Source organism: Heterodontus francisci, unplaced genomic scaffold (genome assembly GCF_036365525.1).
Source record: "Heterodontus francisci isolate sHetFra1 unplaced genomic scaffold, sHetFra1.hap1 HAP1_SCAFFOLD_121, whole genome shotgun sequence".
NCBI lineage: Eukaryota > Metazoa > Chordata > Chondrichthyes > Heterodontiformes > Heterodontidae > Heterodontus > Heterodontus francisci.
In genome coordinates, this window is record NW_027140425.1 from 3,857,825 (window position 1) to 3,872,544 (window position 14,720).

General features: G+C 44.1%; 2 non-coding genes across 2 annotated transcripts; one reads left to right on the forward strand and one right to left on the reverse strand.

Moving 5' to 3' along the window:
- Nucleotides 1–2,292: 2,292 nt before the first annotated feature.
- trnas-gcu (transfer RNA serine (anticodon GCU)) lies at nucleotides 2,293–2,374 on the reverse strand. The gene has a single exon. It is a non-coding gene; the product is annotated as a tRNA-Ser (tRNA).
- An 11,549-nt stretch (nucleotides 2,375–13,923) lies between these two features.
- On the forward strand, nucleotides 13,924–14,012 carry trnap-ugg (transfer RNA proline (anticodon UGG)). Its single transcript is given in 2 exon segments — nucleotides 13,924–13,959; nucleotides 13,977–14,012. It is a non-coding gene; the product is annotated as a tRNA-Pro (tRNA).
- The last annotated feature ends 708 nt before the right edge of the window (nucleotides 14,013–14,720 follow it).

A 14,720-nucleotide genomic window follows, 5' to 3' on the forward strand; every position in this document is an offset into this window, starting at 1 on the left:
TTGGTCTCCTTATTTAAGGAGGGATATACTTGCATTGGAGGCAGTTCAGAGAAGGTTCATTGGATTAATTCCTGTGATGAAGGTGTTGTCTCATGAGGAAAGTTGAGCAGGTTGGACCGATACTCATTGGAGTTGAGAAAAATGAAAGGAGAACGTATTGAGACATATATGATTCTGAGGGAGCTTGACAGGGTAGATGCTGAGAGGATGTTTTCTCTCGTGGTGGAATCTAGAACTCGGGGACACAGTTTCAGATTTAGGGGTTTTTCATTTAAGAAGGAATTTCTTCTCTCAGAGGGTCATTAATCTTTGGAATTCTTTACCGCAGAGAGCAGTGAAGGCTGGGTCATTGAATGGCTTCAAGATTTGTATCTACAAGAGAGCCAAGGGTTATGTGGGCAGGCAAGAAAGTGGGGTTGAGGTCATGATCAGGTCAGCCATGATCCTATTGAATGGCGGAGCAAGCTCGAAGGGCCAAATGGCCTACTCCTGCTACTAGTTCTTCTGATCTTATGTTCGTATGACCTCATTGCAGCTTGGTCCAAACAGAGATGAAAGACTGGAATTCCAGAGGAGAGGTGAGAGTGATTGCCCTTGAGTGAGTGTGGCATCAAGGATCCCCAGCAAAATTGAAGTCAATGGGAATCAGGGGGAAAACTCTCCACTTGTTGAAGTCATACCTCGCACAAAACAAGATGTTGTGGTTAGTGGAGGCCAATCATCTCAGCCCAGGACATTGCCTCAGGAGTTTCTCAGGGTAGTGTCGCAGACCCAAACATCCCAGCTGTTTCATTGACGACTTTCTCTTCAACATCAGTCAGAAGTGGGAATGTTAGATGATGACTCACAACTCTTCAGATACTGAAGCAGTCTGTGCCTGCAAGCAGCAAGACCTGAACAACATTCAGGCTTGAGCTGATAAGTGACAAGCAACCTTCTGGCCACACAAGTGCCAAGCAGTGAACATCTCCAATGAGAGAGAGAAAAAATCTACCTTTTGATATTCAGAAGCATTATCATCGTTAAATCCCCCACCATCAACATCTTGACCAGAAACGTAACTGGACCAGTCACATCAATGCTGTGGCTATAAGCGCAGGTCAGAGATTACGAATTCTGCAGCAAGTATCTCACCTCCTGACACCCCAAATCCTGTCCACCATCTACAAGGCACAAGTCAGGAGTGGGATGGAATACATCCCACTCAACAACACTCAAGAAGCTCAACACCATCCAGGACAAAGCAGCACACTTGATCGGCACCTAACCCGCCACCTTAAACATTCAATCCCTCCACAACCAGTAAACAGCGGCTGCAGTGTGTACCATCTCCATATGCACTGCAGCAACTCGCCAAGTATCCTTCAACAGCACCTTCCAAACTCGTGACCACTATCACCTCGAAGGACAAGGGCAGCAGATGCATGGGAACTCACTACCTGCAGGTTCCCCTCCAAGTCACTCACCATCCTGACTTGGAACGATATCGCCATTTCTTCACTGTTGTTGGGTCACAATCCTGGAACTCCCTCCCCAATTGCACTGTGGATGTTCCTGCACCATATGGACTGCATCAGTTCAAGAAGGCAGCTCTCCACCACCTTCTCAACGGCAATAGGAATGGGGAATAAATGCTCGCCTTATCAGCGATACTCACACCCAAGAATGAATAAAAACCAAATCACTCTCCACAGATTCCCCACAATCTGGGCTTGGACATTTACTTCAGGAGCACAGAGCTTTATATCACTGCAACATGAGTTCCAATCTTCATATACTGTTCACTTTTCACATTATTTTCGACCAGTCCACGAGCTTTTATTAATTCAGTATTCGGGTCTCTGCTCCTCCGCCGTTTCTAACATCTCACCTCTTCCAAAAAAACGCTCTGATCTATCGTAGGTAGTAGATGACCCCTCATTTTAAACTCCATCTGCCAAAGCATTGCTCACTCAATTAATCTATCAAGAAGATTTGAAAATAAATTTCTTGCCAAAGGATAATTTTCTGCATCTGCTCCCTCACCATTTGCTTTTCACATTTGTCTTTCACTTGGTGCAAAGCCAGAGAAAGTAAAGATGGAAGGAAGGAGGGGAAGAAAAATCCTGCTCCGTTTCGTGATCCCTATTTGATCTTCATTCCAGTGCAGTTTGGGTGAAGAATTCCAAATGTCTGTCTCAATTTTAATAAAGTATAACCAATTCTGGAATCACTATCTATACACAGACAAAAACGGGTTTTGAGGCTGACTTTACACATAAACTCCCCCAACATAAATAGTTTATAAACAAGCGACAAAGATGGGATTCGAACCCACGCATGCAAAGCACAATGGATTAGCAGTCCATCGCCTTAACCTCTCGGCCACCTTGTCAGTTGCATAAGCATGGCTGTCACCTTCAGCACAGCTTCTAGCTGTGCAGCGAGCTGTGTCATGATGGAAATATATCTTCTGCAAGTAAATGAAGTTGGGAATGGAGCGGTGTGAAACATTTTCAGACCATGTCCAACACATTTCTACTCAGTGTGAAAACCCACCACGGAAAGACTGGAACATACAATCATTTCATCACATCGTGATTAACATCACTCAGACACCGGAACCATGAGGTCACTGACGAAGTCATGATGACCGAATTTCTCATAAAATGACAACTGAACTAACTGACTGGAAGAATTGCTTTAACTCCACATGTTCAGAGAGACACAGCCTCAGACCAACTTGTCGGGTGGTGTAAACAGATATCATTGCTTCTGATCTTCACCAGAACAGAGAGTGAGATGTGACATTGATCATCAAACAGACTGTGAGAGAATACAACAGAATAAAACACATGGAGAGACACTGTGGAATAACAAATAGATTTGATTGGAATGTTGAAATTTTGATTGGAATGGATAAAACACCAGAAACAGCAGATTAAATTGGGATTCTCATCATTATATTGATCTGGGACAGAAAAGAGAAACTGATGGAAAGAAGAGAAGAAGGAAGAAAAGAAAGGATGGAACTGTTCCATTTTTTCAGTTTTTTCACTCACCCATCAAAGCTGATAAAAAAAGTTGCAAATAACAGAGAATTTCACCAAAAAGGGAGATTAAATGTTGCTGAAACCTTGGATCGAAGGATGCCCCAACAGATCACCTGTTTAACTGTCTCCTCACTGGGGGATTTCAATCAGTGAGCAATATTATTCTCTACTTTTTTTGTTAATTGGTCCCAGAACTGTCACTTGGAATTAATATCAGTGTTCTGACTCCTGAATAATAAAATTGTGAGTTTCTCGATATTTTCTGGACACATTTCCTGCTGAAAGAACAAAGAACTCTTTTCTAATTTACACAATACAAAATACACACTCATCAAGCCTGCTAAGCTAGCATCCTTGGTGCTGCTCTCTCTTCTCCCGAACTTCATCTCATGTGACTGTTACATTATCACTCTGACATTGGGAGGGGTTGATCCCACCATCTTCAACATTAACCCTTTACATCCTTATACCACACTGTCTGTCCAAAAAAAATGGGTGGAGGGAACTTCCTTCATTTATCAAAGCACCAACAGCAGCACAGTGGCGCAATGGTTAGCACCACAGCCTCACAGCTCCAGTGACCAGGATTCAGTTCTGGGTACTGCCTGTGTGGGGTTTGCAAGTTTTCCCTGTGTCTGTGTGGGTTTCCGCCGGGTGCTCTGGTTTCCTCCCACCTCCAAAAGACTTGCAGGTTGATAGGTAAATTGGCCATTGTAAATTGTCCAAAATGTAGGTACGTGGTTGGAGAATGGTGGGGATGTGGTAGAGAATATGGGATTAATGTAGGATTAGTATAAATGGGTGGTTGCTGGTTGGCACAGACTCGGTTGGCCGAAGGGCATGTTTCAGTGCTGTATCTCTAAATAAGAAAAGTAAAATAAATGCTACCAGTCGTAAATCAACTCAAACCCATTAGAGAGATAGAGGGAGACTGTCAGAGAACTTCCTGCATCCAGTCCTGACCCTGTCACACTCAGCAGCTTCTCACCCAGACCCCACTCTCATCAAAACTGAACATTGTTACCGAGACCCTTCAAATACTGTTTATAAAAGGTAGAAAAATTCAAACTTCATCACAGCTAGATTGAATAGAACAAAGTTTAATATCTTCTCGTCGTCACCCGGTAACCACATGAAACAGTCCTTAAATCAGTAGCATAAATTATCAGCTGTAAGAATGTTTGTCATTGGGTTGAATCATTTCTGTGTGATGAATGTTCCAGCATCATAAACCAGGGGAACGTGTTGACTGAGCAGTGTCTCCATCTCTTCTGGACAGTTCACCCTTCATTCTGCTCTGATTCACTTTCCCAAAGCGGATCTACAGATTCTCAAATCTGGAGACTGGGTTTTCTTATTTTGTTCCTTTTGATTTTTCTTGCTCCTGAATGATAATATATTCCAACCTCGGATCAAACTTGCCCTGTCTCCCAGTCTCGGTTAAAAGCGACAAATAATGGCAACAACATTCTGAAACAAACAACACGGTCACATTCTGCTTCAGTGAGATTAATGCTGAGGCAGTTTCCGTGTCGAATGCGATTGTGAACAAATTTCTCTCAAGGAAATTGTGAGTGATCAAGTATTTGCACTGAATTTCTGTGCAAGAAGGGACAGTTTCAAACAGTCATTCCTAAATCACTTCCTTCACAAAGAAAACGACTGTGCTGTCTTAACGTGTGACTCAACTTCACAAACAAATTTGAACTCGAAGTTCAGGAGAAGACAGAGATGTGAATGATTGACAGTGTAATCTTTAAATCATAATTTTCCGTTTCTTCGTTGAAGTGAGGCTCAACCCTAAGCCACTAGAGATCGCGGAAAGCTACAAACTTGGATCCAGAAATCAGAAAAGTAGTGAAACAGTTGGTGAGTACATTGTGACACTGAAGAATTTATCACCACCTTGCAACATTGGCACATTCTTAGACCGTACATTATGAGACAGATTTGTGCTTATATTGGTGGATGAGGAAAGATACTAAACACACAAAATCCCACATTTGAGCTCGTGTGTAAGATTGCTCTTTCAAAGGAGATAGCATCAAAGAATGCTCGTGAATTTCGTCCTATGCCAGTGACAGTAACACACTTCAGAGGAACTTAAACACACTGGTAAAATGGGCTTTCACACAACAGATAAAATTTTACACAGAGAATTGTGAAGTGATACAGTTTGGGAGGAAGAATGAGACAATGTCCACCAATCTTTTTTGATCAAGGTTTGAAAAGGTTGCTCAGAGCAAACAGGACAATTGGCTTTATTAATAGAGGCATAGAGTAAAAGCAAATAAGTTATGCTAAACCTTTATAAAACACTGGGGCTGAATGGCCCACTCCTGTACCTCCACAGAAAGCTTCCACTCCAGGATCAGACACCCTCTCCAGGATCACTCTCCATACATCCCGCCACTCCACGCACGGATATCTCCCTCAGGATCAGATCACAGCTCCACAGTCCTGCCACATCCAGTCGTGAATGGTGGTGGATAATTAAATAACTAACAAGATGAGGAGGCTCCAAAAACATTCACATCCTCAATGATGGTGGTGCTGAGCAAGTCAGTGCAAAAGGCAAAACTGAAGCATTTGCAACCATCTTCAGTCAGAAATATTAAGTGGATTTGATCTGTGCTAATTTCAGCTCCTCATGCTCGCTGGTGCCTTGGTTCTCTGGTGCTAATTTCAGAATAAATCATGCAGCTTGACAATTGGAGCCAAAGAAAAAGACACAGGAGAGTTTGAAAGTGCCAAAACTTGGTATTGAACCAAAAAGTGTTCAACTGTTAGTACAGCACGAACTCAACAAAGCTATTTCAACAACACACGAAAGCCACCATTCTGTCACTGCTTTGGAAGACAATATATACATTAAAGTGTTTGTAAAAAGTTACAGAACACAACATGTGAGTAATATTCCCCATTGTTTTCTCAGTACTGATGGACTGTGAAGTGGGAGACAGCCAGAAGTCCCACTGTGCCACACTGACCCTGAGCTGTGAGTGAAATGAGATAAAGTTCAATCTTTAGCAGAGAGATTCTGGAGAGAGGTAAGAGTCCTGAATCAAGGAAAGACTTTCTGACACAATAAAAGCAAAATACTGCAGATGCTGGAAATCTGAAATAAAAACAAAAAGTGCTGGAAATACTCAATAGCTCTGGCAGCATCTGTGGTGAGAGAAACAGAGTTAACATTTCCGGTCTGTGACATTTCATCAGAACTGACACAGGTTAGAAAATAATTAGTTTTTAAACAAGTGAAGGGGAGGGGCATGTGGGAGAGAACAAAGGGGAAGGTGTTTGATAGGGCAGAGGGCAGGAGAGATTAAATAACAAAGCTGTCCTGGGACAAAGTGTGTTAATGCTTGTGGTTGCCTGACACCAGTCATGCTCTGATGTTATTGAACACAATGTTCAATCCACAAGGCTGTAGAGTGCCGAATCAAAAGGTCAGGTGCTGCTCCTCGAGCTTGGGTCGATTTTCACTGGAACACTGGAGCAGGCCAAAGACAGAAATGTTGACATGAGAGCAGCGGGGAGTGTTGAAATGGCAAGCAACCAGAAGCTCAGGATCATGCTTTCGGCCTGAGCAGAGGTGTTCCACCTAATCTGCTTTTGGTCTCCCCAGTTTAGAGGAGCCCGGATTGTGAGTAGTGAATACAGTATACATAATTGAAAGAAGTACAAGTAAATCGCTGCTTCACCTAAAAGTAGTGTTTGGGGCTTTAGATAATGAGCAGAGAAGAGGGAAAAGGGCAGGTATTATATCTCCTGCGATTGCATGGGAAGGTGAAGAGGTGTTGGGGTAATGGAGGAGTGGTCCAGGGTGTTGTGGAAGGAACAATCCCTTCGGAATGCTGACAAGGGAGGGGAAGTTGCGTTTGGTGGTGGCATCACGCTGGAGGTGACGGAAATGGTGGAGGATGATCCTTTGGATGTGTTTATGTTTGGAGATACAGCACTGAAACAGGCCCTTCGGCCCACATGGTCTGTGCCGACGATCAACCACCCATTTATACTAATTCTATACTCCTACCGCATCCCCACCTGTCCCTATATTTCCCTACGACCTACCTATACTAGGGGCAATTTATAATGGCCAATTTACCTACCAACCTGCAAGTCCTTTGGCTTGTGAGAGGAAACTGGAGCACCCGGAGGAAACCCACACAGACACAGGGAGAACTTGCAAACTTCACACAGACAGTACCCAGAATTGAACCTGGGTTGTTGGAACTGTGAGGCTGCAATGCTGACCACTGCGCCACTGTGCTGCTGTGGAGGCAGGTGGGTGGAAAGTGAGGACAAGGGGATCCCTGTTGCAGTTCTGGGAGGGAGGGGAAGGGGGAGGGCAGAGGTTGAAGGTCCATTCAACTACACTGGGAGGGGGGAGTTGAAATCTGGTGATGTTGTTGAATTTAATTTCAAACACCCCTTGAACTCTCTGCCGATGAAGTCTGAAAAAGGGAAGAACAACCACACAACATGGGTCTCAAATCGAAGACCCTGAGATTAAAAGTCTCATGCTCTGAGCTAACAAGGCCTGATACAGTACTTCTACTCTGTCTGTTATTGGACGGATGCAGCTGTTGGCTCCACCCCAAGGGCGGGAGTTTGTTCCACCAACCATGAAGCAGCTTCCTATCAATTCCCAAAATTATCAGTAAATCCACTTACAGAAGCCCCAAAGTGTGATATATTCCTCTCACTCATCGATAATAAAACTTATAAATCTTTTTACCTTGCAAATGCTGCCATCTATTTTGTCAGTATTTATTTCTCTCTCCTTTTTGTTTAGTACATGCATTCCTTTGGAATTTTTTTCCAATTATATCTGAGGGAAGAAATGAACATATCTGGCAACTCAAAACTGGGCATCCATGAGGCACTGTGGGCCATCTGCAGCAGCAGAATTGTATTTAAACACAATATGTTACCTCATAGCCTGACATATCCCTCACTCTACCATTACCATCAAGCCAAGGGAGCAATAGTGGTTCAATGAAGTGTGCAGGAGGGCATGTCAGGAGCAGCACCAAGCAGACCTAAAAATGAGTGAAGCTACAACACAGGATTACTTGCATGTCAAACAGTGGAAGCAGCATGCAATAGACAGAGCTGAGTGATCTCACAACCAACAGATCAGATCAAAGCTCTGCAGTCCTGCCACATCCAGTCCTGAATGGTGGTGGATAATTAAACAATCAACAGGAGGTTCCACAAATATCCCCATCCTTAATGAAAGGGGAGACCAGCATATCAGTGCAAAATACAAGGTTGAATAATTTGCAACCATCTTCAGCCACAAGTATCAACTAAATGATGCATCTCGACCTCCTCCTGATGTCCCCAGCATCGCAGATGCCAATCTTCAGCAAATCCACTTCACTCCACATGATATCAAGAAATGGCTGAAGGCACTGGATACTGACAACATCCCGGCTGTAGTGCTGATGACTGATGCTCCAGAACCAGCCGCGCCACTAGCCACGCTGTTCCAGTACAGCTCCAACACTGGCATCGACCCAGCAACATGGAAAATTGCCCAGGTATGTCCTGCAAACAAAAAGCAGGACAAATCCAACCCTGCCAATTACTGCCCCATCAGCCTCCTCTTGATCATCAGTAAAGTGATGGAAGGTGTCATTGACTGTGCTATCAAGCAGCACTTACACAGCAATAACCTGCTCATCAATGCTCATTTTGGGTTCTGCCAGAGCCACTTGGTTCCTGACCTCGTTGAAGCCTTGACCCAAATTTGGACAAAAGAGCTGAACTCAAGAGGTGAGGTGAGGAGACAGTGACTGCTCTTGCCAAGGGCATCAAGGAGCCCTTGCAAAATTGAAGTCAATGGCCACCAGGGAGAAAACTCTCCACTAGAATTCTTTGAGGATGTGACAAAGTTGATTGATGAGGGAAGGGCTGTAGATGTCATATACATGGACTTCAGTAAGGCGTTTGATAAGGTTCCCCATGGTAGGCTGATGGAGAAAGTGAAGTCGCATTGGGTCCAGGGTGTACTAGCTAGATGGATAAAGAACTGGCTGGGCAACAGGAGACAGAGAGTAGCAGTGGAAGGGAGTTTCTCAAAATGGAGACGTGTTCCACAGGGATCCGTGCTGGGACCACTGTTGTTTGTGATATACATAAATGATTTGGAGGAAAGTATAGGTGGTCTGATTAGCAAGTTTGCAGACGACACTAAGATTGGTGGAGTAGCAGATAGTGAAGGGGACTGTCAGAGAATACAGCAGAATATAAATAGATTGGAGAGTTGGGCAGAGAAATGGCAGATGGAGTTCAATCAGGGTAAATGCGAGGTGATGCATTTTGGAAGATCCAATTCAAGAGTGAACTATACAGTAAATGGAAAAGTCCTGGGGAAAATTGATGGACAGAGAGATTTGGGTGTTCAGGTCCATTGTTCCCTGAAGGTGGCAACGCAGGTCAATAGAGTGGTCAAGAAGGCATACGGCATGCTTTCCTTCATCGGACGGGGTATTGAGTACAAGAGTTGGCAGGTCATGTTACAGTTGCATGGGACTTTGGTTCGGCCACATTTGAAATACTGCATACAGTTCTGGTCGCCACATTACCAAAAGGATGTGGATGCTTTGGAGAGGGTGCAGAGGAGGTTCACCAGGATGTTGCCTGGTATGGAGGGTGCTAGCTATGAAGGGAGGTTGAGTAGATTCGGATTATTTTCATTAGAAAGCCGACGGTTGAGGGGGGACCTGATTGAGGTGTACAAAATCATGAGAGGTATAGACAGGGTGGATAGCAAGAAGCTTTTTCCCAGAGTGGGGGATTCAAATACTAGGGGTCACGAGTTCAAAGTGAGAGGGGAAAAGTTTAGGGGGGATATGCGTGGAAAGTTCTTTACGCAGAGGGTGGTGGGTGCCTGGAACGCGTTGCCAGCGGAGGTGGTAGACGCGGGCACGATAGCGTCTTTTAAGATGTATCTAGACAGAGACAGGAATGGGCAGGAAGCAAAGAGATACAGACCCTTAGAAAATAGGCGACATGTTTAGGTAGAGGATCTGGATCGGCGCAGGCTTGGAGGGCCGAAGGGCCTGTTCCTGTGCTGTAATTTTCCTTGTTCTTTGTTCTTTAGTTGGAGTCATCCCTAGCGCAAAGGAATATGGTGATAGTTGTGGGCGGCCAATCATCTCAGTCCCAGAACAGCACTCAGGAGTTCCTCAGGGTAGTGTCCTAGGCCCCAACCATCTTCCGTTGCTTCATCAATGACCTTCCCTCTATCATAAGGTCAGAAGTGGGGATGTTCGCTGATGATTGCAAAATGTTCAGTAGCATTAGCAACTCCTCAGCTACTGAAGCAGTCCGTGTCCACATGTAGAGAGACCTGGACAACATTGGGCTTGGGCTGATAAGTGACAAGGAACATTCAACCCACAAAAGTGCCAGGCAATGAACATCTCCAACAAGAGAGAATCTAACCATCTCCCCTTGACATTCAATGGCATTACCATTGCTGAATCCCTCACTATCAACATTCTGGGGGTTACCGTCGAGCAGGAACTGAATTGGATCAGCCACATAAATACCGTAGCTACAAGAGCAGGTCAGAGGCTGGGAATTCTGCTGTGAATCACTCACCTCCTGTCCACCATCCACAAGCACAAGTCAGGAGCGTGATGGAATACTCCCCATTTGCCTGGATGAGTGCAGCTCCAACAACAATCAAGAAGCTCAACATCATCCAGGACAAAGTAGCTCGATTGATCAGCACCCCATCCACCACCTTAAATATTCACTCCCTCCACCACCAGTGAACAGTGGTAGAAGTGCGTACCATCTACAAGATGCACTGCAATAACTCACCAAGCCTCCTTCGACAGCACCTTCCAAACCCTTGACCTCGACCACCTAGAAGGACATTGGATGCATAGGAACACCACCATCTGCCAGTTCCCGTCCAAGCTACACACCATCCTGACTGGGAACTATATCACCGTTCCTTCACTGTCACTGGATCAAAATCCTGGAACTCCCTTCCGAACAGCACTGTGGATTTACCTACACCACATGGACTGCAACAGCTCAAAAAGGCGGCTCACCACCACCTTCTCAAGGGAAGTTAGCAATGGGCAATAAATGCTGCCGTTGCCAGCGATGCCCACATTCCGTGAAAGAATAAAAAAGAGATTTGCCACAATGGTAGCAGGGTGAGGGACTTCAGTGATGTGGAGAGATTGGAGAAGCTGGGGTTGTTCTCCTTGCAGCAGAGAAAATTCAGAAAAGATTTGACACATTTGTTCAAAATCATGGAGGTTTTCAATAGTTTAAATAAGGAGAAACTGTTTCCAGTGGTAAAAGGGTCAGTAAGCAGAGGACACAGATATCAGGTGATTGGCAGAAGAACCAGAGGTGACATGAAGAACCATTTTTTACACAGTAATGTGTTGTGATAAAAAAGAAAAGACTTGCATTTATATAGCACCTTTCCTGACCACTGGATATATCAAAGCACTTTGTTGACAATGAAATACTTTTGAAGTGTAATCACTGTTGTAATGTCAGAAATGCAGCAGCTAATACCCACAAACAGCAATGTGATAATGACCAACTGATCTGATTGAGGGGCAAATATTGATCACAACACCAGGGAGAATTGCTCTTCACTTGTTTGAAATTGCAGCATGGGATCTTTTACATTCACCCAAACATGCAGACCAGGTCTTGGTTTAACATCCCACCTGAAAGGCAGCACCTTCAACACCCTCAGTGCTGTACTGGAGTGTCAGCTGTGAACTCTGAACCCAGAAGCTTGTGATTTCGAGGTGAGAGTGACCAACTGAGCCACAGCTTTTACCTGAGTCTCAATCCTTCTACCAACAGTTTCTCTCTATCGGGTCTGTCACGACCCCTCATGATTGTGAACACCTCTATCAAATCTCCTCTCTAAGGAGAACAACCCCAGCTTCTCCAATCTATCCACATAACTGAAATCCTAACCATACGTTGCAGAAAGGAATTTTTCCTCAAGTTCTTTCCAGTTTTGTGAGTCACATTAAATCTGTAACCTTCGGTTATTGACCGTTCAGCAGTTAGAAACAGTTCCTCAGTATTTACTCTACCTCAAACCTTCAAGGAAGCTCTGCAAAGTAACTGAAAATCAAGTTGTCAGAAGTGGGATTTAAACACATGCCTCCAGTGAAAGCTGCAATCTGAACAGAGAAGCTGAAACCGCTCAGTCACCTCAACTGTTCAGAAATATTGCGAGAGTGGTTAGCAAAGCATGTGGGATCTTGGGCTTTATAAATAGAGACATTGAGTACAAAAGCAGGGTTGTTATGCTGAACTCTGGTTAGGCCCCAATTGGAGTGTTGCATCCAGATCTGCTCACCAATCTTTAGAAAGGATGTGCGGATTCTTGAGAGGATGCAGAGGAGATTTACCAGAATAGTTCCAGGGATGGAGGGTTTTAGTTTCAAGGTTAGGTTAGAAAAACAGGGTTTTTTCTGCCTGTATCAAAGGAGATTGAGGGGAGAATTGATAGAGGTGTCGAAGGCTATGACAGTTTTAGATAAGTTGGCAAGGAAAAATTGTTCCCATTAACTATTGGTACAAGGACTAGGGGATTCAGATTGAAGGTTTTGGAGAAGAGATGCAGGGGGAATGTGCGGAAGAACTTTTTTACACAGTGATTGGTAATGATCTGCAACTCGCTGCCCCTGTGGGCGGAGGAAGTGGAGACAATCGTTGGTTACAAAAGGAATTTCGATGGGCATTTGAAGGAAATAAATTTACAGGGCTAGGGGGATCGAGCAGAAGAGTGGGACTGACTGGATCGCTCCATGGAGAGCTGGCCTGTACTCGATGGGGCGAATGACCTCCTTCTATACCACAAATGACCCAATGACTCGATGAGTCGATGTCACTCTCAGAATCAAGACAACAGAGTGACAGATTTAACACAACATTATAACATATGTTTGGTTTGACAAATTCAATAATAACTCGTCTCCACTCCTAGTATTTCTAAATCCCACACATTCACTATAATGTGAACAATTATTTCCTGTTGTGTCTCTCTCACATTTGTTAACTTCACTATATTGGAGTGAGGTGACATCTACTGGCGGGAAGCAAGAACTGCAATCAAGCAGCAGAAACTCCACAGTCTGTCAGGGTGAAAGAAACATTGCAATATGAGGAAATAGTGAAGGGGTTTGATCGGGTTGATGGAAACATGATTCCACTTGTGGTATCGTATGAAGCAAGGGCCGGAAATATAAAATTGTCGTTAATAAATGAAATGAGGAATTCATGAAAAATGCATTTGCTTAGAGAATGGTTATAGAGATATACAGCACTGATATAGCCCTTTGGCCCACTGAGTCTGCACTGACCATCAACCACCCATTTATACTAATCCTATGTTAACCCAGAATTCCCTACCACATCCCCACATTTCTCCTATCACCTACCCTAGGGCCAATTTGCAACTGTCAATTTATCTATCAACCCACAAGTCTTTCGTTGTGGGAGGAAACCAGAGTACCTTGTGGAAGCCCACATAAACAACTTGCAAACTCCACACAGGCAGTATACAGAACTGAATCAGGGTCACTGAAGTTGTGAAGCTACAGTGCTCACCACTGCACCACCCTTAGAATGTGGATAGAGTAAAAAGTGAAATTGGATGGACAGAAGCAGTCTGAAAAGATGGCTCAAACAAAAGGTGAAAACCCTGAAATGTTAACTCTGTTTCTCTCTCCACAGATGCTGTCAGAGGTGCTGAGTATTTCCAGCACTTTCTGTTTTTATTTCAGCTTTGTAGGATATTGTTTTGATCTGAAAAAAATGCATGATCGGCTGTGGGTGCCAGTGAAATTCCACAGGAGCGAATAAAAACCATGCCAACGGTGGCTCGTTGGTCTAGGGGTATGATTCTCGCTTTGGGTATATAAATGATTAATATGTGAGAGGTCCTGGGTTCAAATCCCAGACGAGCCCTTCTCTGTTGCCATTTTTAGTTTAAGGTCATCGATTGCTTTCAGCCTTCCAGAAAGCGGAATCGATTTCCAAACTGAGCCTGCTTGAGGACCGGGGAACTGGATTCAAAGAGCTTGTCGACAAAATTGAAATGAACAAAATATACAGATTGTCAAGTGGGAATATAAGGTTGCAACAGTAACTAAAGGCCTGCTCGGGTCAGCAAATGAAACCCGACCCAAGCCTGACAGCACCGCATCCGACCTGGTCCGAGTCCTTTAATTTTTTTCCCGTGCCCGAACTGACCACCAGAATGTTCAGTTAAACTTGCTTCCGTTTTTCACTTTTTATGCTTGTGCAGGTAAGGCAACAAAAACTGTAACTGGACTTGAAAGGTTGTTTAAATGTACATTAAGATTAGAGCTACGTACCGGAGGTGATGAGCTGAAGATTGTTACCATAGAAGTTAGTGATTGTGAGGTCACTAGTTCAAGAGAAACTCGTGGAGTTGTGCCCAGACAGGTTGTCCCACACTGTATTGATTAAAATATTGCCCGAAGGCGAGAAAATATCATTATACATTCCCTGCTTTACAGGTTGAAATACTTTCTGCAAGTTTATCCAGAGAGCAGCTGAGATGCAGAGACCAGGAAGGTCTTGAGTGATTAATTATTATAAAATATACATTCTTATATTAAGGAGATTGTGCTCTACCTTCGATGGAATCGC